General features: G+C 47.8%; 1 protein-coding gene and 1 pseudogene across 2 annotated transcripts in view; one reads left to right on the forward strand and one right to left on the reverse strand.

The window, feature by feature from the left end:
• Nucleotides 1-25,940, forward strand: part of inpp5a (inositol polyphosphate-5-phosphatase A) — a 744,031-nt gene that overhangs the window by 533,789 nt on the left and 184,302 nt on the right. The gene's annotated exons all lie outside the window — the stretch shown is intronic.
• LOC147113528 (uncharacterized) lies at nt 1,374-18,144 on the reverse strand (annotated as a pseudogene).

Below are 25,940 nucleotides of genomic sequence, written 5' to 3' on the forward strand. Positions count from 1 at the left end.
CCGCCCAGATAGAGCCCACTTAATCAAAGCTACACGGCCCTTTGAGCGGCTCAGCTTAGATTTCAAGGGCCCCCTCCCGTCCGTCGACCGCAATGTTTACTTCCTGAACATTGTGGACGAATACTCCCGGTTCCCATTCGCCTTCCCCTGCCCAGACATGACCAGCGCCACGGTCATTAAATGCCTCAACAGCCTGTTCTGCCTGTTCGGTATGCCGAGCTACATCCATACGGATAGGGGGGCGTCCTTCATGAGTGAAGAGCTACGCCAGTACATGCTGTCCAAGGGGATCGCCACGAGCCGTACCACCAGCTACAACCCCCGGGGTAACGGCCAAGTGGAGCGAGAGAACAGGACAGTATGGAAAGCAGTCACTCTAGCTCTAAGGACCAAGGGCCTCCCTATCTCCCGCTGGCAGGAAGTCCTCTCGGATGTGCTCCATTCGATACGGTCGCTATTGTGTACGGCCACTAATGCCACGCCTCATGAACGAATGTTTGTCTTTCCCCGGAAATCCACCTCAGGCGTATCCATGCCGTCATGGCTCTCCACCCCAGGTCCGGTACTCGTGCGAAGGCATGTGAGGGGCCACAAGACGGACCCTCTCGTGGAGCCAGTACACCTACTCCACGCCAACCCCCAATACGCATATGTCCGGCACGCCGACGGAAGGGAGGACACCGTGTCCATAAAAGACGTCGCCCCAGCCGGCATCGACAACAACCACGGCAATAGCAGCAACAACGATCACAGCAACTCTTACCCACCCACTACTCTTTCATCACCCCCGGAAGAACATCGACCAACGGCACCCCCACCAACTACCCCTTCAACAACCCTGGCGGCACCCCCGGCAGAGACCCAGGAGGCTACCGGGGACACCCAGCCGACACCCGCGGCACCACAACAGCCACGTCGGTCGCAGAGGACTATCAAACCCCCGAACAGACTAAATCTATAGAAGGGGTGAATGTGATGAAATATTCCATTCATCACTGCCTGTGACTGTGGTCGGTTTCAGTGTCATTTCCCTTCCCCCAGTCCTCATTGTATTGTTTATTGGAATGTGCTGGAATGTGCTGTGTGTAGGGCTCTGCCCATACCTGGCCCCTTTTGTAAGCTAGCTCAGTCTGGCCTCAGTCTCCAGAAGGAAGATACCTCTCTCTCTTACGTGTTACTTTCTAAGTTAATAAAAGCCTTGTTTTGTTTCGCTAACATCGGGTCTCGGAATTATTGAGGCACATCACAGGGATCCCATTTTGCATTATTTCCACCTTATTTACACTGAGTCTTAATTCGTCATATAAAACTGCAATCAAGGTTGGCTTGGTGCTACCTTGAAAATAGTCTCTGGGAGATAATGGCCGCACTCTTCAGCTGTTGTTGGTGCTTTCCCAGGAATCCAGTTGAGCAGAACCACGCTGAAGTCCACTCATCCGCCCAAAACTTCGTTGAACACACCATACATATGTTGAAAGCACTTCAAATGTCTGGATTGATCTGGCATTGCTGGATGCTGAGGGGCCTGCTTGTTTTCCCTGCTGTGGTCGAGAAAGAAAAGAGGAAGAGTGGAATAGTTCCCCAAGGAGTAAAGCTGACATATGTCTCAGTTGAAAGCTTGACATGAAGGCTTTTTGATATGGTTCACTGGCAGTTAATGAAGGGTACAATAACAGGAGAGGCAGAATGTCCTGATGAAGCTCAGTTGGCACATGCCCTCCCATTTCCTCATCCCCAACATCCTCAATGGCCTTTCTCCCCAAGTTGTACAGGACTTCCTCCTCGTAGGGAGTTAGTGGTTTGTGGTTAGCGCAGCAGCCACCGGTGCATGATCCTTCTCTGCTGTTACGCTGGCTTGTCTTAGAAAAAGAAAATGAAAAGTATCAAATTAACATGACATGGAGCAACACTGAGCTCAGAATGGGTGTGAGAACAAATACATGCAACAAGTAATTACAGGGTAAAACATTCTGCTTTCCTCACTCCTTTGTTGTGCGCTGGGAGTGCATATTGCAAAATTTAATGCACTCACGATTTTCTGTCCAATAAAGTTAATGGTTGAAAAATCGTGCACAATTTTGCAATATACGCTCTTGGCACATGCCGAGGAGTGGAGCAAGTTTTACCCCAACATTCCATGCAAGGCTTTTTGTGGGGCGAATGCATAGAAGGATGTGAGTGAAGAAATATGCCTCGGTGAAGGCTGGGGGTTAAAGTACATAAATGGTAACAAGTGAAGCACTTTTAGCACCGTGTGAGGGGAGACCATTAGTAGAGTCCATTCTTGGAATGTGTGGCTGACTCTTTTTACCTTGCCTGACTATGTGCAGTGAGTGGGGTCCTGGAGACCACACTGACTGACCTGACCACCTCTCTCCACTGGCCATAGGCTGTCCTCATTGCTCCTCTATCTTTCTCCAATCCCAAGAGAGCCTCGGTCATGCAGGAGAACTTCCACATCTGTGAATTAGGGACTCTGTGCTCTGCAGCAGACATTTCAAACATTGGGTTTTAACTAACTGGCCGGCTGGTTGGAGCAATAATAATTGCCCCTTTTCTGAGGCTGGATGTTACAATGTGGCGCATTGGGTCCTCGGCTTCAACTTGCAATGGAAGCAATGAGCAGGTTCTTGGGAGCCAAGACTAAGCACAACATGTCAGGGTTCAACCTAGGGAACAGTTTGACAGGTGGAGGCCTTGGTTGAAATGTCAGCCAATGCTTGATAATCATTTACACTGTTTTAATGTTGCATGAAATTTTTCTTAAAAGTGGTATTTTTTTTAGATGAGTGCTTCCCGCTCAGGAAATAAAACAATTTAATAACTGGAAACTTAGAGATTTTACTAGGAAACATACAGTGATTATCCTTCGACTCGCAAGTAATGCTCTCTGTGTGCATTCACTGGACCATTCTTTTAAAGTTACATTCAGTTCGCAATCCCATTGCAATCTAATAATTCTCTGTCTATCTGCTAGTTCGTGTAAATATTTCCCTCACTCCTTTATAAGTTGTTGTAAGTTGGCTTTGTATTGAATATTTAAAACAGTACTTTCCAAATAAACCTTTTGTGTACTTGCATCAAATTCCTGTAAGTTTCACTTCTGAAATAAAAAGAAAGAACTTGCATTTCATTAGTGCATTTCATGACCTCAGGATGTCCCAAAACATTTCACAGCCAATAAAGAACCTTTGGGCCGATTTTCCCGAAGGTGCGGGGAATTGTCGGGTTCCCCGAATGTCAGGTTCCGACCCAAATCTAAATGGGTCAGCCAACTGCACGCAATTTTCCCTCAATTGGCCAATTAATTTCCAGCGTGTGGGCACCCTTGCTAAGTGTTCAATTCCAGTCAGAAAGCCCCACAGTATGATGTCATCATTCGTGGTGCTTTTAAAGTCTCCAGCAAGCTTTTCAACCTCTGCAGGCTTCCCAACCAGTCGTACAGAATGGCAGAGGAGCCTGCACCAGCTGCTGCCAGGGGCAGAGGCCGAGCTGCCGCCAAATTTGATGAGACGTCACTGCAGACATTGGTGGATGGGGTTAGGGCCCACAGGGAGGTCCTCTTCCCTAGCTCAGGGAGGAAGAGGCCTCCCAAAGAGACCAGGGCTGCATGGATGGAGGTGACTGCAGTGGTGAACTCTCGGAGTCACCCGCCGGGCCTGGATGCAGTGCAGGAAGCGCTTCCATGACCTTCACCGTACAGGAAAAGTATGTATGAAGTTCCCATGACCCTCAACCTGATCCCCATTGCCTTTCCCCAACAGCACTCAGCTTCAGCACTCTCTTCCTCCACACCCCACTTCACAGTCACATCCATGCACCCTTACCCATTCCCTCTCTCTCTATGCTCACATTCACAGAACTATTCCACCATGCAGCCCTCACACTGCCTCTCACTCTGATGCTTGGAACACAACTGACAACACACAGGGAGGGCCCTTGGTCTTGCAGCCTCACAACATCTTTGTCTCCTTCTAAGTATCTATGCTATGCAACCTCTACACTCACTCCTGCACTCTCACTCAAACTCCACTTGTCTCCCTCATTGCAGGAAAAGAGAGCTCACAATAGGAGAGCGCGAGCGAGGACTGGAGGAGGACCACCCTCAATCGCCCACCTGACCCCCTGGGAGGAAGCAGTGATGGAGATTGCTGGGGCTGACGTGGCTGCGGAAGCTGGGGCAGGAGAGACAGGAGCAAGCCCGCAAGCTGGTGACAGAATAGTTTTCCATCTCTCTCACTGACATAGCATGAGTCGCTGATATGATTCTGAAGCTACATCATTTGGACTTATGAGCATATCCCAAATCCAATGTGCAAGTAGCCTTGGCATCACATCTCTAACTCTTTCCTTTACTCCCCCACAGGACCCCACTGCCGAGGAGGAAGATGCTTTGCAGCCAGACTCCTCAGAGGAAGCTCCAGCCTCTGAGGGCACAGCGTCAGCAGAAGTAAGCGCACCCAGCACCAGCGCAGACACTCACACCTCAGGGGGGCCTTCGGGACATAGAGTAGTGTTGTCACCTGGTGTTTCACAGCTCACAAGTGAGCATCAGCAGATTGTGGAGACAGGGACAGCAGTGGAGAGTCCTCGTCGGAGGGCACAGGCCTCTGCCAGCTCAGCTCAGCTGCATGTTGACCCTATGCCTCTGGGTCCATCCGCAAGAGAGGAGGTGATGGATCTCCATGCACAGGTGCAGGAATCTCTGGCAGGTTTTGTCTCCAGGTTCGCTGTGAGTGTGGAGCGAATGGAGGAGTCCATGGCGAGCATGAGCAGGGCCTTATTGGAGTCATTGGCGCATGAAAGCATCACCACGGAAAGGATGGCTACCTCCGTGGTAAGGCTGGCTACCGCCGAGGACAGGAGGGCTGCAGCCGAGGAGAGGAGGGCTGCGGCCGAGGATTGGAGGGCTACGGCCGAGGAGAGGAGGGCTACGGCCATGGAGGAGCTTAGTCGCCAGGGTATCGAAAACATGGTGAGTGCTCAGAATAGAATGGCATCTCTTGAGGAGCGATGGGCATCTATTGAGCACCGAAACCAGACCTTCATGGAAGTCCCTCTGAGCAGGACTTCCAGTGCAGAGACAGGTCCCCATGGCCCCCCTAATGTGCAGCAAGGTGCTCTCCATCCACTTGCAGGCGCTGAGGGGGAGCTGACCCATGAGAGGGAGGTTGTTGGCACACCTCAAGGAAGTGGGGGCTCCTCTCCACGCACTCACACTTCCCTGCCACTTCAGAACCCTCGGTCAGAGCCCCGCCGGAGTCCACACCCAAGTGAGATAGGTGTCTCAACCCCTGCACAGCCGCAGGAGCAGCAGACTGCTGGTAAGCCCTCACAGGCTTGCCACCCCAGAGGACGCCCGCCAAAGGTGTTGAGACAGGAGCAGCAGGAAAGTGAGCAAGGGGCCGCCACATCTGCGGAAGCCACAGGGATACCACTACGTAGGAGCACGCGTAAGAGAAAAATGAAGCACCACTAATCACAAGGGTAGTCACTTGGGTGAAAAGGCTTGTATATCGTTTTAATGCCATCAGTTTCTTGTACATAAAAACTCTGGTGGCAACTGCTGCAGTTGTGGCGTCTGTCATTTGGCAAATGGGGATTTCACTTTGAGGCCTTAGGATTACTTGCAGATGTCAGCAAGCTGGTCAAATAGGTAGAAATGCGCAGGCATGGGCCACTGTCCATGGTCAGTTAAGAAGCAGTGAGGCTACAGTGTTTGATGTACCAGGCTACGCAAATCTGGCCAGGATGAGTGCGTTCCTTGCATTCCGTCCAGCAATGTTCTCGCGCACTGGTGCCGCTGGTTGACGGGCCTCTGCAGGATGCTTGTTTCCGTCCTCCACCTCCTCCTTCTCCTCCTCAGCATCATCCTCATCTGAGGTGGCTCTGTGAGGAGCCTCTTGGTCCCACGGAATCGGCAAGCCATGACGCTGTGCCATGTTGTGAAGCACACAGCATACCACGACGATTTTGGAGACCCTGGCTGCTGAGTACTGCAGGGCTCCACCTGATCTATCGAGGCATCTGAAGCGCATCTTTAGCAATCCGATGGCTTGCTCGATAGTGCATCTGGTGGAAATGTGGCTGGAGTTGTAGCGCTCCTCAGCTTCGCTGGCTGGTCTCCTCAACGGCGTCATTAGCCAGGACCGCAGGGGATATCCCTTGTCTCCAAGTAGTCATCCCTGAAGTTCGTTTAGCGGACTGAATAGCAGAGGCACAGTAGACTGGCGCAGTATGAGGGAGTCATGGCAGCTGCCAGGGTACTTGGCACAAACATGCAAAATCACCTTCTTGTGGTCACACACCAGCTGAACGTTAAGGGAGTGGAAGCCCTTGCGGTTGACAAAAACTCCTGGATTGCGATGGGGTGCCCTAAGGGCCACATGTGTGCAGTCAATGACGCCCTGCACCCTTGGAAAGTCTGCTAGCTGAGCTAATCCACGCGCTCGCGCCCTCACACTTGCGCAATCCCTGGTGAAATGGATGTGATTGTGCGCGAGGGCAAAGAGGGCATCGGTGACCTGTTTGATGCAAGTGTGTGCGGCCGCCTGGGAGATGCCGCTGATGTCTGCTGCTGATCCCTGGAAGGAGCCTGAGGCATAAAAGTTGAGTGCGGTGGTGACTTTGATGGCCACTGGTAAGGAGTGTCGACCTGGTGCTCTGGGCTCCAGGTCTTGCTGTAGCATTGCGCAGATGTCAGTCACTACCTCTCGTGAAAGTCGGAGCCGCCTTTGGCACTGCTGCTCAGTCATGTTGAGGTAGCTCACCCTGTGTCTGTAGACCCTGTTTGGGGGGTATCTCCTGCGCCGACGGCCTTCCGTGCGCTGGCCCCTTCTGGCCTGTGCTGACTCAGGTGGCTGAGCCGCAGCCTGTCGCTCCTGCTGGTGCTGCTGTTGCTGTTGCTGCTGTTGCTGGTGCAGCTGTTGCTGGTGCTGCTGTTGTTGCTGGATCTGCTGCAGCCTCCTCTGCTGTTGGAGATCCTCTAATGCCAAGAAGGGAAGGAACAAAAGGCCTCCCGTGCTTCTGGCAGATGCCTCCATTGAGGAAGCGCTGAGTGAGGGTGGTGAGAGGGGCTTCCCAGGAGCTCACACTGGAGTAGTGTGTGAGGCTCCAACCTTCCACAGCTGTGCCTAAGCCTTCAACAAGTTGCCCCAAGCCTGGAGCAACAAGGTCCTGCAGCCTACAAATGCTGTCTGATTAAATCTCTTCATTCCTGATTGACCTGCAGCTGAAAGTAAGCAAGCCGACATTGTTCCCGCCAGGTTTCATCAGCGGTGTTCCCACCAGGCGTGGTTTACGTGGGGAAAGGCTGAAAATTGCAAGGGCCCCTTAAAATTGGATTACAGCTGCCAATTATTGCTCATTAGGCTCCTGACGACCAGTCCCGCCTGTGGCGGGCGGGACTGATTCGGGTCACGCTGAAACAGCGGGGCGAAAGTCGGGCAGGGCGGGGAATTGGGCGGGGGGGGGGGTCGCGACCCCCTATTTCTGCGATTTTCAACCCCCGCCCACCTGAAACCCCGCCTGACGGCTCCAGGAAAATTGGGGCCTTTGTGTTTGAGGGCAGTCACTTTCGTAATGTAGGGAAATGGCATGATGGAGTTTGCCATGAAATTAAGGTTGAGTTAGATCTTTGTAAGTTTCAGCATTTGGCTTTAAAGGCATTTACATTTTGCTGTTCCTTAAACTAAAAACTAATCCCAATAATGGAGGCCTGTGTGGAAGTTACCTAAGAATGCATTTACACTACAGTTGTAGGATAGATATGAAATGGTTTAGCTTCGTCCTGATGCTGCAGTTATAGTGTAAGTGTAAGCTGGACCCAATGTTGGGTTTCGCCCTGACACTGAAACACATTACAGCAAGATTCCCTGGAGGAGCCGGGGCCGGTTTCGACTTTCACACCTGATTTATACTCTTAAGTTTAGTGTGGGTGCAAAGCGGTTTTGGTGTCATACCGGTGCGAAACCTGTGGAATGTGAATGCACCACGAGGGAAGTTTTCAGCTACACCACGTGGGTGGAGCGAATCATCTGCCTGTTGTAGAACCGGCCTGATTTTCATCAAATTGGTTTCAATGGGATGAAAATCAGCTGGTTTCTAGAGCGGGCAGGGCGATTTGCTCCACCAGATTACCACCCAGGCGGTGAAGGTGAAAATTTACCCCCATTAGTCTTCCAGGAAATGGTTGCATGCAGATCACATCAACGTCATCCCAATCTGGGATCTCCTACATTGGTAAGACTGGCAAGAGAACGTCAACAGATCCACCACTAAATCAGCAGGAAATTGATGTCTGCTGTTCTTGGATCAAACGCAAACATACCGACTTTCCTCAAACCAGCCAAACTACGCCAGCATAGACACACATCTGCCACTGGAATGCCAGGGACTGAATCGTCATGAGACAATATTGAGTGTACCCTTGCCACCACCAAATGCCACCACCTGAAAAAGATCTAAAGTTGGATTATGAAAACAACACTAGCTTTTGTGTTGGTTCCAGCTGCACGTTTGCCAACTCTGTTAGGGTGGGAAACATGTAACAGGAAGCAAAAAATAACATTGCACAGGTACAGAAGGGTGTTTGTCCCTCTGGCACTTTGGAATTATTTTGCATTTTATTCACAGATAAACCCAAAATGGCTGAATTGTGCCCATTATGGTTTTTCAGCACAGCTCAGCCCTCGTCTCTGTTGATAAAAGAGTGGCAATGTATTAGCACATGGTTTGTCACATGTGTAGTGTATGTACCTTGAAGAAGGAACTATATTCTGCAGCCCCTGTATACTGCAGTACCAGTAGTGACCACCCCTGTATATAAGCCTGTGTAGTAACTTTGTATAGTAGTTCCAGTTTTGTCTCCATTCAGTAAACACCTGTTATAACCAACTTCTGCAGTCCGTGTCTCAATTACACACGGACATTACAACATGGTTTAGTATGAGCATGCTCAGTTCGCTCTGGCCTAATAAAACAAGCACACGGACTAGCAACTCATCCTGTCTCTATCCTTCATTTGTTCTACCTACATATATTACATTTTGGTGACGAGGATGGGATTTCAAAGCCATTTTTAGGGATCATGGAAGGACACAGTGTTCAGCCTTCAAGTGGAAAAGTTTAAGGTGAATTTGTGACACCTAAACTGTATTTTTGCAATGTTTTACTGTGCTGATGCAGAATCGTCTGTGCTTCGCCTTCGCGTGTATGTATACACAGCAACAGCAACGTTGATTCGCACAGGTTCAGAGGTGGTGTGCTGAGTCACTGTTCGATGGGATCGGGACAATCATGGCCACGTCTACATTATTCATCGGAAGCCTCAACATGTATGACTGAGCTCACGAACCATTCAGTTCTTACATTGAGTGGATGGAGATGTTTTTTAGGGCCAAAAATATTATTGAGACCAAAGGTGCAGATGAGAATGTTCAAGCTCAAAGTAAAGTAATTTGTGAATGGAGAAAAGCAATTTTTCTAACAGAGATCGGGCCAGATATCTACAGAATGTTGACAAACCTACTCGCGCCAGGGAAAGTGAAGGATGCGTCATTTGAAGATATTATCGAGAAACTCGAGGACCATTTCGTGTAGCCTGATCCTGCTCCTATTTCGTGTGTCTAATTCTGTTAGATTCAGGAGATGGTTCTGTGATAGTAGATTGGCGGTTAGGATCAGATCAGCCATGATCTTATTGAATGGCGGAGCAGGCTCGAGGGGCCGATTGGCCTACTCCTGCTCTTATTTCTTATGTTCTTATTTCGACCAAAGCCGTTAGAAATAGCAGAGAGCAAAAAGTTTGGTACCAGAAACCAAAAACAGAGTGAAACCATCAGTGAGTACATTGTAGCTCTTAAAAACCTGTCTTTGCATTGTAACTTCAGCACATGTTTGGATCGTGCGTTGCGAGATAAGTTTGTGTGTGGACTGGTGGATGAGTGCACACGGTCCAAGTTACTCCGAACCTAACATTTGACATAGCATACAAAATTGCCCTATCTATGGAGATGGCATCTAAGAATGCTAGGGAGCTCCGTCCAACTCAAGTGACTAGTGCAGCTGAGGTCTCCAGTCACAAAGCCACCATCAAAACTCAAGCTGTGAGACTGGGTCAAAAGCATGTCGGTGAGAGCAGTTCAGTGAATTGTTATCGCTGCAATGGAAATCACTCATCACAGCCCTGCCAATACAGAAATGCAAAGGGGGAGAAATTGGGTGGAGCCGCAAATGGGGCGCCAAGCTCGCCTGGGCGCCAGATTTTGCGCTGCGATCGGAGCAGCAGCGATCACCGGAAATTCAGCTTGAGCGCCCCAAGAGTGCCCCGAGGAGAAGTGCCGGGCTCTCGGAAAGCAGCCGGCAATGCCGCGGGGGGAGAACAGGAGGCCAGGGACGGAGGTGCTGGCAGGCGGACGCCGAGAAAAACGGCCGCCCCGCACCTCCACCTTAATTTGCGCCACTGCCGCCACAGGTAGGCCCCGTGAACCGGGTGCGATTAGCGAGCGGCGCTACAGAGGCGGTCGCTGCCAAATATCGCGATCGGGGCGGTAGCGGGGCGCTGCACACACCGATGACATCATCGGTGGCGGCGCAGCGCAACAGGCTAACGCCGCTATTAGCGCCCCAGCTAAATATCGCGGGAGGCGTGGCCAGTGGCGCTAAAGCCACTGAGTGCCCTCTTTAGGTGCTAACTGGTGGCGCAGCCCACCGAATTTCTCCCCCAAAGTGTTTTCACTGCCAGAAGCAAGGCCATATTTCAACAGCTTGCAGAGCTAGATCGAAAGCAGAAAATAAGAACCATTCTAGTGGCAATGCAAAGCAACGACAACAAAAGGGAGGAGTTCACAATATTGGTGTGAACACACCTGATGTTGAAGAACTAGGCATCTGCAGTATCTATGCCACTAGCGACAATGCTAGCAGTCGTTAAAAAGACTTACGTACAAAACTTTTGATCAACAAACGATATAGCATGATATGTGTATCGACAAGGCTCTATCATGAGTAAGGACACATATGAGTAAGTTTAATCAAATACCACTTACAAAGAGTATCGTAGAGTTAAAAACCTACTCCGGAGAAATCCTAGAGACATGTGGACAAATGGAATGTACAGTTCAACACAATGGCCAGTCAGTAAAGCTGCGGATTATTGTAGCGAGCTATAACAACAGGTCAACTCTCATGGGCAAAGACTGGTTGAGAAAGTTAAAACTAGACTGGAAAAACATCTTCAGTGTAGATACTTCAAAGAAGCGATTTGACACAATGCTGAACAAGTATAAAAGCATGTTCACAGACAGTTATGAGGGCATCACTGGTTACGACGTGCATATCCACATCAAGTCCAACGTGAAGCCTGTCTATTGTAAGGCAAGACCGGTCCCCTATGTTTTGAAAAGTCAAGTGGAGGAAGATCTAACGAAGCTCAAACTGAGCGGAGTGCTAGTGAAAACTGACAAAAGTGATTGGGCTACCCTAATTGTGGTAGTGCCCAAAGCAGTCAAAACTGTACACTTGTGCGGTGACTACAAAGTTACTATCCACCAAGCGGTTGACAATGAGCAGTACCCATTACCTATGTCACAAGATTTGTATGCCACACTCTCTGGGTCAAAGTTTTTCTCCAAGCTTGACCTGTCACATGCTTACGCTGAGCTGAATGTTCACAAAGAGGGTCAACAGTTTCTCACAATCAACACACACAAGGGACTGTACTCATACACCAAGCTGCCAGATGATGTAAAGTCATCCCCCAAAATCTTCCAGGCTACGATGGATAAGATTTTGCAAGGAGTTCCAAATTACTTATGCAATCAAGACAATATGCTGATCGCAACAAGCAGTAAGGAAGAAAATCTAGAAGTGTTAGATATAGTGTTTCAAAGGTTGAATTCCCACAATGTCAAATTGAAAAAGAGCAAATGTGCTTTTGTGCAGCCTGAGGTTGTGTACCTTGGTCTGAAAGTTGATGCAAACGGCTTGCAACCAGTGAAGGAAAAGATTGATGCTGTCATCAATGCTCCAAAGCCACAGAACGTGTCTGAGTTAAGATCTTTCCTTGGAATGGTCCAGTACTATGTACGTTTCTTACCTGAGTTAGCGACCATATTAGCTCCATTGCATGAGCTCCTCAAGAATGATGTCCAGTGGAAATGGACGCAAGCAAAACATGAAGCTTACAACACTTGTAAGAGAAGTCTCTCTAGTGATGCTCTACTTGTGCACTACAACACAGAGCGTGAGCTTAAGTTAGCGTGTGATGCTACCATTTATGGTGTGGGAGCTGTCATAAACCACATAATGGATGACGGTCAAGAGAAACCAATCGCGTTTGCATCGCGAACCCTCACAAAGAGAGAAAGAAACTACGTGCAAATTGAAAAGGAAGCACTTGCCAAGGTGTCTGGAATCAAGAAATTCCAACAGTTCCTGATCGGTAGAAAGTTTACCCTGATAACCAATCACAAACCACAAACTGGGGCCCAAATCTGCCATCCCTGCAATGGCCGCATCAAGAATGCAATGCTGGGCAGTGTTGTTGTCACAATATGACTACACAATTGAATATCGCACTCCAAAGCAAAACGCAATTGCAGATGCCTTGTCCAGGTTGCCACATGAGGACTCATGTTGGGCGTGAAGGTGAGATTTTCACACTAGGTGCAGGTGACAAAGACTTTCCCATGAATGCAACTGAGATTGCAAATGAGATTCAAAAGGACTCAGTACTGAAAAGAGAGTACTGAAAAGAGTGTATGAAAACACCTTGAATGGATGGACTGATCAGTGTATGGACACCGAATTGAAACCATTCCATAACCATCGCACTGAATTGTCTTGTGAGCAAGGTTGTATCAAGTGGGGAAACACAATGGTGGTACCTACTTCTTTAAGAGATAGAATTCTGGCCGAACTTCATACTGAACAGTCAGTGTGAATTCAATTGCAAGAAGCTTTGTCTACTGGCCTGGATTGGACAGTGATCTTGAACCACTTGATCATGAACACATACATGAGTTTGACTCAGTTCAGACCTCAGTAGCTGAAGTATCGGGTTCAAACAAGTCTGAGTTAGAAACTGGATCATCTTTGAGTTCGGAACCACAACAAAACAGCCTGATAATTGGTTCAACACCAAAACCTTCTGTAAGGAGATCAGGAAGGCTCCGCAAACCTGTTATTAAACTGGATTTTTAGTTTAAAAGAAAAAAAAGCCAGGAGATTTTGTTATGTGGTACATGTAATGTTGGGAAAGGTGGGACCATAGTTTCATTGTATTTGAGAGGGGAATACGTACTTTTTATTAAGCAGAAAGCAGTGTAATGTATTATCACATGGTTTGTCACATGGCTTAGTATGAGCATGCTCAGTTCGCTCTGGCCTAATAAAGCAAGCACATGGACTAACAACCCATCCTGTCTTTGTCCTTCATTTGTCTTACCCACATATATTACAAAGAGTGAACAATTTTCTCTTGAACATAATGCCAAATAACCTATATACCGGAGTCGGTCTTGTGAAATATTTGCTGTTTACAATGATGTACAGTGATAAAAGGATCTGCCACCAGTCGTGGGGCAAAGCGAGGGAAGAATGCACGAAATGTCAGCGGACTAAAGGGTACAGAAGGGGATATAGGCTGGAGGAGAGTGGGGCGAGGGATTTGAAGATAAGGATAAGGATTTTAAATTTATTGTATAGGGGCAGTGGGAGCCAATGTAGGTTAGCGAGGATGAGGAACAAGTGGGACAGTCTATGGACAACTGAATATTGAACCATTTGGAGTTTGTGGAGCGCCAGGAAGAGGACATTGCAGAAATCAAGTCCAGAGGTGACAAAAGCAGAACAAAGAGTTTCAGCAGTGGTGATAGGCTTTCGTGGAGGTGCAATAAGTAGTTTGGTTTAGGCTGAGGAAGTGCTGGCAGGGGTGCTAGCCGGTGGCAAAAGAGTCGAGTTTATGGCTAGGGCTGAAAACAATGACTTCAGTTTTTATAATGTTTAGTTGGAAAGCTCATTCATGTCTTGATGCCAGTTAGGCAGTCTGACAGCACAGCAGCAGTTGTGGAGGCTGACAGAGATAGTGGAGAGATAGAGCTGGATGCCATCAGCAAACATATGGAAGCTGACTCCATGCCTGTGAATTATATCACCGAGGGGCAAAAATGGGAAAAAGGTGGGGGGCCAAGGATAGATCCTTGGCGGACTCTGGAGATGCTATTGCAGAGAAGGGGAGAGAAACCATTGCTGGAGAAGAGTTGGCTGGGTTCAGATAGGTAAAAAGAAAGAAAGTCTTGCATTTATATAGCGCCTTTTATGACCTCAGGACATCCCAGCATGCTTTACAGCCAAGTGTGGAACCACATAAGGGCAGTCCAATGGAGCTGGGTTATCAGAGGAGAAGCAATGGAGGAGTGATCAATCATGTCAAATTCTGCAGAGAGGACAATGAAGGATTAAACATCATGGTCACAGTCGCAGGGGCCATAATTTGTGACTTTAGGCAGGGCAGTCTCAATGCTGTGAGAGTGGCGGAAGCCAGACCAGAGGAATTTCAACATGAACTTTTGGACAGATGGGCATGGAGCTGTGAGGCAACAACATATTGAAGGACCTTAGAAAGAAAAGAGAGTTTAGAGTTGGGATATTAGTTGGAGAGGACAGATGGGTCAAGGGTCAGTTTTTTAAGGAGGGGGTGATGACAACGGTTTTATAAGGAAGAGGGACAATGTCTGAGGATAGAGAGCCATTAACGCTGTCAGGAAGCATGGAGGCTAGGTGTGGTGGTTGAGTGGTTAAGTGCTGAGAGGAGAGGGAATCGAGGGAGCAGGAGGTGGGTCTCGTGGAAGAGGTGAACTTGGATATTGGGAGAGAAATTGCAGAGGGGAGGGTGTCAGGGCTAGAGTGGGTGGCTATCCGGAGCAGGGACAGAGGAAGCTAAGGTAGCGACGCAGGAAGCTGTGTGGATGAGCTTAATATTGGAGGGGAAGAAATCCATGAGATTTTCACAATCGGCGTTGAAGGTGAGAGTGGAAGGGATGGGGGAAAAAAATACTGTACAGGAATCCACTAATACCCAGACACTCATTTAGATTAAAATTAGTTTGTGAAATAGAGCGAACAAAGGACTTGTTTAACTTTGTTTAAATATTTTTTATTGTACAGCAATGGTACTCTTAGAGGAGGGCTAGTCGCTAAACAATGCGAGCTGCCATCCATTCTTAGCGCACAACAGTTACGCCTCTGAAAATACTCATTCAACTCAATTCATAAATTTGTGCTGGATGCTCCATGACATGATGTATATGAGAAAGATTAAAAGGGGCTTTGTTAGTAAATAATCCATTTTGTGCACAGAACAATTTATCTACTGTTAAAAATATGGTTTTGGTTTATTTTAAATCTTGGAACATTTATAAAATGAAATTTATCGTTCATGCCATAATGTAATAGCAATAATGAGCTTGGATGAGTTCAGTGTTGGTAAATAACTTAGCTTGACGTTAATTTAGGCAGCTGGCTTTGCCTCGTGCTCACACCAATCTGACATGAATCATTGTTCATTAATGCCCACGGTCTGCCCTGGTATTATTAGCATAAAGATGGGTCACCACTAACTGTATTCAGTGTTATTGTATCTACATTAAGCAGAAGAAATAGGAAATGACAGAAAGATGTGAAGATAATTATGGCAAGAAATTGCACTATTTATAATCTCTGCTAGTATTTTACTCTTTATACGGTATTTAGTTACAGATTAGGCAACAGAACTGTAACATGTTTATAAGTTTACACGTTGTGCTTTGGCTGGACAGGGGCATGATTTCATTCTGCATGACATTTTCAGTTTTTGGACTGTATCTAATCAACAATTTCTGTGGCCGTATGAATCTGTTGCTATTAATTGTATCCACTGATGTGCCCAGCGTCACCTGATATATCCAACGTTATTAATTTAATGCATCAGCAGATTTAGACATGAACATTAATTGGGCAATGCTTCTTGGTAAAGTTTACCCATTTTGTTCATCTGTATTTTTTTCATCCTCATCAGGCTTGTTGGTAATTTTTCCTTCTGGAATATTGAATGTCTGCTGTTCTTACTCCAGACAGCATTAAAATGACTCAAAGGCTGGAATTTTCTGGGATCCGTGCAGGCACGATCGGAGGCAGGTCGGGTGGGAAATTTGAAAAAACTCGGAGCGGGTTGGGAACCTGCTGTCATCCCGCCCCCCACGCGCCTTACCTTCGGGTGCGGCAGCGACCCGACCGGCAGAGGCGGGCGACCTAATTGAAATCATTATCAGCTTGTTGTCAGACAGTTAAGAGCCTTTTTCCCCCTAACTTTCAAATTTCCCTGCATGGCCACAGGATTCACGCAGCTTGGGAACCACGTCTGTCAACCTGAGGCGGGAGTTGAGCGGCCATTGCTCCAGCTGACTACTTGACAGCATCAAATGTACTATAAAAGCTCCGATCTCACAGCTGGTCACTTTCCTCAGGCAGAAGGTGTTGCTGACTACATTGGCAGCACAGATTGAACTTTCTGCAGGCTGCAAGTGTTTCCAGCAAATTCTCCATCCAGGGTCCCCTCATTGGAAGAACCTCTCTCACCATTGACGGATTGCTTCTGTCAACTACATTTGACCTGCCATCTATTCCATCAGCATGGGTGCCATTTATACTGTCTCACCTTGGTCCTCAGGATCTGACCACGATCAGCCCCAACACCAGCAGCACCAGGCACACCAGCAGCACCAACAACAATGTCACCAACCTTCTCCACAACCACCTGATGCTGCACAGGACAGAGGGATTCAGCACCCAAGCACATTGCTCCTGGGAGGCCAGGGATGGCCTCATCATGGACAGATTTACTTAACTTTACGCAGTACACCCATATGGCTGCCACATGCTGCGCCAGGTTGGCCCCACCCCACAGTAACACCATAAAGGATCCCTACAATAACCAAGCCATTCCTTTCACACTGACCATCATTGTGGGGGGGTCCGTTATGTCTCACCAGTCACTGCAACTCACTAAGCCACTTCCAAAGGTGCACACAAATGTGTCCAAGACGGGAAAGTGGTGAAAATAAAGATTTTAATAGTTGACAATACATTAACGGAAACTTGCCATTAACATTGACTAAAACACCCAAGTGGCTACCCTTGTGAATCTACTTGTGTGTCATCTTTCTCTTCTGCGTGCTTCTATGAGGTTCTATCACTGTCGCTTCAGCTGAGGTAGAGGTAGTCTGCTCACTTCCCTGCTGCAACTGCTTAGACACTCTCGGCGGACGTCCTCTGGGTTTTGGAGCCTGTGATGGCCCCACCAAAGTCTGCTCCTCCTGTGACTGTGCAGGGGCAGACTCGGCCATCGCTGACCGAGGAGCCATCTGGGGCTCTGACTGAGGGGGTGGCAATGGGAAGAAGTGTAAGCACTTTGAGAGGAGCCCCCACTTCCGTCTCACTGTCATCCCTCTCATGGGCCACCCACACTTCCCTGCTAGCAAGGAGCTGGAGAGCACCTTGCTGCACATCGTCTATGCTGACCTCCCTCCTAGACAAGAGGTCTAATAGTGCCTGCCATCTATTCTCCATAGATAACCATATATTCTCCATAGATGGCATGTGCTCCTCTGAGTGGCGAATTAGCTGCTCCATGCAGGTGGCCATCCTATCTATGGAAGAGCCTACAGTCACCATCACCTGCGACATGGTGGTGCTCATGTTAGAGATGAACTCCTCCATTCTCTGAACATTTGCAGACATCGCACTCGCAAAACCTGTCAGAGCCCCCTGCACTCCTTCCTGCACCTCCAGGATTGCCCTCTTTCTGGATGGCCCCTGAGGCTCAGTGTCTGCATGCAGCTGAGCAGAGCTGGGAGTGTCCTGCGCCCTCCAGCGAGGAGTCTCCACTGCTGTCCCTGTCTCCACCATCTGCTCTTGCTCACTTGTGACTTGTGACAGACCCGGTGACAACACTACTCTATCTCATGTGGGGCCCACCGAGGTGTGCGTCTCTGCGCTGGTGTTGGGTGCACTCATGTCTGGTGACGCTGCGCCCTCAGAGGCTGGAGGCCCCTTTGAGGAGTCATCTTGCTCTTCCTCCTGGACAGTGGAGGGGGGCTTTTGATGGATTCATGGGAGTGTAAAGAGATGAGTTAGATATGCCATATGAAGAATGGATGCACATACCATTATGCACATGATGACCATTCAGTGGCTGATGACATCAGTCACCATATGAGTGACTGATGTATGTCATGTAGCTGTATCATATGTAATTCTGTCACCAGGTTTTTGAGATGTCCCCCTCTCTCTGTCTCCCACCTCCAGTTGCTCGGCCACTCCCGAGACTTCCAAAGCAGCCTCCTCTGCTGTTGTGAGTGTCTCAAATGATGGAGGCCCACCTCCAGTTCTCTCCCTCTCCCTCTTATTGTGCACTCTCTTCTCCTGCAAGGAGGGAAAGAGGCGAAGGTTGAGTGAGAGTGATGGAATGAGTGTAAGGAATGGATGGGTGACATCTTTAGAGGGAGACTATGATGGATTGGAGTGGCAATGCCAAGTGGGCTTCTTGCGTGTTGTTAGTTGCTATGATTGCATTAGGATGAGGCTGAGTGTGAGGGGTGGCGAGTAAGATGGGGAAGTGATAATGTAGATAGAGAGGGAGGGATGGGTGGACGTGCAAGGTATGTTGGTTTGAGTAAGGATGTGCAGGAGCAGGGTTGGGCAGGCAGAGTGATGGGGATGTGATGAGAGGCACAGCTTTTTTTGTCTGCTGGGGAGGTCTCTTCCGCCCATTGGAAGGGAAGAGGACCTCCCTGTGTGCTCTGACTCCATCCACAAGGTTATGGAGGGAGTTATTGGAGAACCTGGGTGCAGCCCTCTGCCTCTGTGCAGTCATCTCTGACTATTTGGAGCAATGAAATCCTCCAGTGTGCTGCCTGCACACCTAGATGAACCTTCAAATGCAATGTGGTCATGGCTCCTTTAAATATCCCAGCTGAAAATGTGTCATGGATGGTGTCATCAGCCCTGCAACATTTAATTGGGCCAGGTAACGCGCAGGGTGGGCTTAATAGGCCCCATTATCACAAAGTCGTTTTCTGCAGCGGGTTGGAAGCAGACCTACCAGGCCGGCCGCCCCACCCGACCCGCCCAGGTACAGAACATTCTGGCCAAAGATAAATTCTGGTATATTTTGGATGATTTCCTGATTATCATAGAATAATACAGCACAGAAGGAGGCCATTTAGCCCATCGTGCCTATGCTGGAATCAATTATCAATGCTCCTTGAATAAAAAGGTGTTCAGATGCCACAAAATGACACTGCTGTTCCCCAAGGTTGCCTGCATACATCCTTTAAACATATGTGAATTTCAGGAATTTTTATCTCAATGTGAGCTGTCTGTCTGATATTGGTCTGATTTGCTTCATGACATAGGGCCATGTGTGAGTTAATAAATAGCTCACAGACTTACCCACAACTGTTGCAACCGAGGAAAAAATAGGGTACGAATTGGTATCACAAATACAGTCAGGTGGGAGGTCGGAAAACGGGGCCGATCTTGGATCCACCATTCACAAAAAATTGGCAATTTGCAATCTGACGTGGGGTGGCGGGGGTAGGGGTGGGGGGTACGCTTCTTCTGCCTGTCCCCTTTATGCTCTGGCAGCAGTTTGGGGGTCTGCTTGATAGCATTCCCAAGCGATAGATAGATAGATCCCTGCAATGTGTAGTGTTAACAGGTTCTGTTTTAGGCCGATTGTAAGCCCTGTCACTGAGGAAGCGAACGGTAATCGATCGCAGAGGGATTGATTATTGTTCCATATAGTTTTCTGACTTGTGAAAGAATTTTTTTTAAAAGCCAAATCTTGCTACTTAGCCTGATTCAGGCCTCTGGCTCCCCCTTTTGGAGCAGCAGGGTGCCACTCCGAGATTCCAATGAGCGCTGCTTCAGGCGTGGGTTCCTTCACCTATTATCTAAATGACCCATCCACAGGATTTGGAATGGAGTTGTAGCCAAGTGAAGGTACTGGGCGGAAAGTTCCGCCTTGCTGCACCTACGGTGGTACAGTAGCATTCTGGAATGTTCTTATAACTGTGATGTACCTTCAGTATGGGGTAAGACTGTGGGAAGTGAAGTCTTCTTTCCTCTGTCTCTCCTTGATGCATTCTTTCTGCTAGCTCAGCTTGACAGGATTGTTTTACTTGCCATGCTTGTGACTGGAGCACTGGGACTTGCTCTAGCAATGGACATCACTGCTGCAATACTTCCCCCTGGTCACGTGCTTTTTTTTAACGTGTGATGCAAAGTGTAACCACTGCTCATTAAGCCTTGTCCTTTTTTATGCATTTAAATCATTGTATCCTCTTGAGGTGCCTCCCCAATCTCCCTCACATTCATGCTGTTTCTTAATAATAGGTATGAACTCCTGTCAGAGCCACTGGCACTTCCTCCTATGTCTCTTTTCCTGCTTGCTTTGTTCAGTGGAATCAATCCTGCTGTGTTGCTGTTTAATTTGATGTGGTTTCTCTCAGCAAAATGATAGAAAAGATGAATTGAGACATTGCATGGGACATTATCAATCAAAGTTGTGAGCATTAGTTATTACTCACAGTGCATTCTGACATTAGCCCTCTATAACCTTTGTCTCCTTGTTGATGTTCCATAGAGGTTTTACCCCATGTAGCTGATGTATTTATGTAGGTGATGTTTATGGAGGTTCTTTAAAAGGTCAGTAAGAGCTTTTTTTAGCCTGAGGCCTACTTTAACTGTGAATTGCACGTGACATGTCTAAAACCAGTGTATCATCTCGTGCTTACCAAAAGATTAATGAGACACTAATCAAACAGTGCCTTAATATTTATATGTATTGTTCTCTGTTTACTTAAGTACTGCTGTGTGAGTTAAAAAAACATTTTTTTAGAAACTAAAGTATAATTTGGCAAGAGACAATTAAACACACCCTTTTGGTATTTAATTCACGATATAACACCTAGGTATTCATTTCCAATGGAGATTAATTTGTGGTGAGGTGGCTAAGTGCATGACATCACTAGAAGATCATTCATTAATGCATTCCGGTAGTGGAATTCCTGGAAGTGTAATGGCGTTCAACACCTGGGATTTGCTTAAAGCAAAGGTCCAAAGTGTGTTTTTGAAGTTAAGAAAAAGAATTTGGGAAATATATTTAGAGCAGCCTCAAACGTGTGTCTTTGGAAGATTTACAGAAATGTATTAGGATGCAGGGTATATGCAGAGAGTATTTTATTGTTTCCTGGTTAATGAGAAAAGCACAAACAGTGGTCCCTATTATGTATGTATGGTCATCTAATGATATTTCATTCTATTTAGTCACTTTGAAAAAGCTGGAAAATGTCTTTTTGTGGCATTGTGGCTATCAGTCAGTTTACATTAACGATTATGCTTTGGCAGAATGTAAAGAACTGAAGCGATGCATACTTTTAGTCAATCACATCGTTGATATCCTCAAACATTGATTCAGACGCCTGGACATATCAAGGGGAGTGGTACAGGAGAGATCAGTGGGAGTGCTACTGTAGAGCCTGCAGTGTCCTGCACAGCTTTACTCTGCATAGCCACGGGTCAGACAGCAGAGTAAGAAGATGAGCATCATCATGAAATAGAAGACTTGCCTACGCAAAGAACAGTTCAAAGGGTAGCGGGAATCTGTAACTCCCTCCCACAAAAAGCTGTTGAGGCTATTTCAATTGAACATTTCAAAACTGAGATTGATAGATTTTTGTTAGTCAAGGGCATTAATGGGTATGGAACCAAGGCGGGTAGATGGAGTTAAGATACAGATCAGCCATGATCTAATTGTAGGAAGTCACACAACACCAGGTTATAGTCCAACAGCTTTATTTGAAATCACAAGCTTTCGGAGCGCTGCTCCTTCGTCACGTGACGAAGGAGCAGCGCTCCGAAAGCTTGTGATTTCAAATAAAGCTGTTGGACTATAACCTGGTGCTGTGTGACTTCCTACATTTGTCCACCCCAGTCCAACACCAGCATCTCCACATCATGATCTAATTGAATTGCAGAAGAGGCTCGAGGGGCTGAATGGCTTATTCCTGTTTCTATCTTCCACTCAGCAAGAGTTATTAGCAGTGTCCAATTGACCAAATAATCATCTAAGTGTCTTATATTTCCATCGAACAAAAGTACCACATGTGCCAAATGAAACCTTGCTGCAATTGGGCCCAGCTGCACTTCAAGACCCCTGAATGCCATATCATTTTCCCCCAACATCTTAACCCACCTCATACAAAAAGAACTGACAGGACACATCCTAGGATCAGTCAAACCAACTACTATTAACCCTTCATTGTGTGGGCAAGTGCATTCAGTGGGTTCTACTTCAGTGATAACACTTAGTAAAAGTCTTTGGTGTGTTTCTTCTACTTCCTAACTTTCTAAATGTGCTTTTTCTAAGCGTTCCCCCTGTGGGAGGAGGCAGTAAGATGGATGGCTGCTGGTGATAGAATCAATTTGAGAGAATTCACAATCATCCTGCTATTCCCCTGCTACTGTGCAATCTTTCAGCGTGGCTACAGACTTGTGGGTGAATAGATTGCTGGTCGGCAATGAGGTTGTTGAATCCCTGCATTATGGTTGTCTCAATCTGATTCCCAAACATGGAGCATCCAGACAAGGAAGACTACTGTAGGTTGGATTCGGTGGTCTGCAGAGCCCAGTCATAACAGGAGTGATGCCTGAACTTAGGCCTTCACTGCAGAGGGCCCTGGAGTTGCCACATTCTCCATGGTGGTCTACGCCCTGCTCTGGTCGTCATATAGGACAGCACCAATACTGGTTGTAGACTACTCCATTGATGGTCCCAAACTACATAGGCTGTTTGGCACACTCAAATGCCTCCACAAAGTGCTGCTGTTGAACTACCAAAATGCATTTGTAGGCAGGTCCTGTGAGGTCCAAATCCTTGGACTCAGCTGCTGAAGGAGACCTGAAGAGTAGCCAATTGGGGCTGTCCATTGGGCTCTGTTACTTTCTTACCTTGAGGATGTAGAAGAAGAACAAGTTTTGCAATTCTTGCAGTTGGGTATCTTTTGAAACACTGCTTCACCTCACAAGAAAGTTGAGAGTGAAATGCTGCTAGGTCTGTGTGTGAGGGAGTGGAGGAATGAGAAAATAAGGAGCTATGAAATGAAGAGCAAAGAAACAGATACTAGCCATGAGTTTGGGTTATCAACCTCCCCCCTTTCCATTGTGGTCTCCAGAGTTTCCATGGCCTTCTCCTCATTAGGTGTAAAATGTCAGCTTTGGTGATGCCCCTTCTGTCTGTAATTTGCTTTATTCATTCTCAGGATATGGGCATCGCTGGCAATGCCAGCATTTATTTCCCATTCCTAGTTGCCCTTGAAAGGTAATGGTGAGCCTTCTTCTTGAACCACTGCAGTCCATGTGACGAAGGTACTGCCACAGCACTGTTAGGTAGAGAGTTCCAGGATATTGACCAATGACAATGAAGGAACTGCGATATATCTCCAGGTTGGGATGGTCTATGACTCAGAGGGGAACTTGGAGGTGATGCCGTTTAATGCACCTGCTGCCCTTGTACTTCTGGGTGGTGGAGGTCGCGGGTTTGGGAGGGGCTGCTGAAGAAGTCTTGGCAAGTTGCTGCAATGTATCCTGTAGATAGTACACACTGCAGACACAGTGCAGTGCTTTAATAATCTGTAGAGCATTCCAATGCCAGTCCTCATTTTAGGTTTAAACTATTAAGCAAATTTATTTAACAAAAGCTGACCAAGTGAGTGAATAACAGTAATAATGTACTCGTATTCAGAGCTATCTAGTTCCTTGAAAGGAAACCAATAAAAGTTTGCAATCTAAATGCTAAACTTTCTTTGATAAATAACTTTTACATACAGCGTTTTAATTTTGTTCATTTTTTACCATTGCCAGCTTTACATTGTATCTGACTCATTGGGGGTGATTTTAACTCGGGTGCGGGATGGTGTCGTGTTACCCGAATTTCGTGTTTCCCACACGAATCTAAATGGATGTGGAAGAGTGATGCAATTTTAACTCAATTGGCCAATTGATTTCCAACGTGTGGGAAGCCTTTGCAAATGGGTTTTTCACGACTGAAAGTCCCCTCCGATGACATTTAAGGTCCACAGCAAGCCTTGCTTCTTCTGCAGACTGCCAAGCTTCTTGACTGTGCAGTGTGAGGGAGCTGCAGCAAATATGACAAGCGGGAGGGCCAGATCAGCTCCTCGCTTTGACAAGGTGGCACTGCAGGCATTAGTGGATGGGGCTAGGGTCAACAGGGAGGTGCTCTTCCCTTCATCAGGGAGGAAGAGGCCTCCCACTCAGACCAAGGCAGTGTGGATGCAGGTGGCTGAGGAGGTCAACTCTTTGGGAGTCACCCACAGAACCTGGATACAGTGCAGGAAAAGATGTCATGACCTTCAGCGCACTGGAAAAGTGAGTATGAATTTTCCATCACCCTCAATCTGATCCCCATTGCCTTTCCTCACCAGCACTCAGCTTTAGCAATCTCTTCCTCCACATCCCACTTGACACCGACATCCATGCACCCTTACCCATTCCCTTTCTCTCTATGCTCACATTCACATAACTATTCGACCATGCAGCCCTCACACTCCCTATCACTCTGATGCTTTGAACACATCTGACAACACACAGGGAGGGCCCTTGGTCTTGCAACCTCACTCCATCTTTGTCTCCTTCTAAGTCTCTATGCTATGCAATCTCTACACTCACTCCTTCATTCTCACTCAACCTCCACTTGTCTCCCTCATTGCAGGAAAAGAGAGCTCACAACAGGAGAGAGCGAGCCAGGACAGGAGGAGGGACAGCCTCAATAGCCCACCTGATCCCCTGGGAGGAGGCCGTCCTGGAAATTTTGGGAATAGAGGATGATTCGCACGTGGGGGACGGACAGACAGGTGTAACACAGCAAGCTGGTGACAGAAAAGTTTCCCATCTCTCTCTTTGACAGTGCATGAGTCACTGATAATGACTGTGACGCTGTAACAGATGCACTTATGAGCATCTGCCAAAAGCTATGTGCATGTAGCCTTTGCATCACATCTCTGACTCTTTCCTTTACTCCCCCACAGGACCATCACAAGCATCCATCCCCCCTAGCCAAGAAGAAGAGGCTGAGCAGCCAGACTCCTCAGAGGAAGCTGCAACCTCTGAGGGCGCAGCGTCAGCAGAATTCAGCGCACCCAGCACCAGCGCAGACACTCACACCTCGGTGGGACTTTCGGGACATAGAGTAGTGTTGTGACCTGGTGTATCACAGCTCACAAGTAAGCATCAGCAGATTGTGGAGACAGGGACAGCAGTGGAGAGTCCTCGTCGGAGGGCGCAGGACTCTGCCAGCTCGGCTCAGCAGCATGTCGACCCTCTGCTTCTGGGTCCATCCATAAGATCAGAGGTGATGGAACTCCAGGCACAGATGCAGGAGTCTCTGGCAGGTTTTGTCTCTAGGGTCGCTGCGAGTGTGGAGTGAATGGAGGAGTCCATAGCGAACATGAGCCGAGCCTTCGTGGAGTCATTGGCGCATGAACGCATCAACATGGAAAGGATGGCTACCTCCGTGGAAAGGATTGCTACCTCCGTGGTAAGGCTGGCTACCATAGAGGAGAGGATGGCTACGGCCATGGAGGAACTTAGTCACCAGGGTATGGAAAACATGGTCATTGTTCAGAATAGAATGACATCTCTTGAGACGCGATGGACATCTATTGAACAGAGAAACCAGACCTTCATGGAAGTCCTTATGAGTAGGACTGCCATTGCAGATACGGGTCCCCATGGCCCCCCTGATGTGCAGCAAGGTGCTCTCCAGCCACTTCCAGGCGCTGGCCCCTTCTGGCCTGTGCAGCTTCAGGTGGGTGAGTAGC

Source organism: Somniosus microcephalus, chromosome 8, assembly GCF_052327205.1.
Source record: "Somniosus microcephalus isolate GS21.2 chromosome 8, FLI_Smic_1.0, whole genome shotgun sequence".
Classification (NCBI taxonomy): domain Eukaryota; kingdom Metazoa; phylum Chordata; class Chondrichthyes; order Squaliformes; family Somniosidae; genus Somniosus; species Somniosus microcephalus.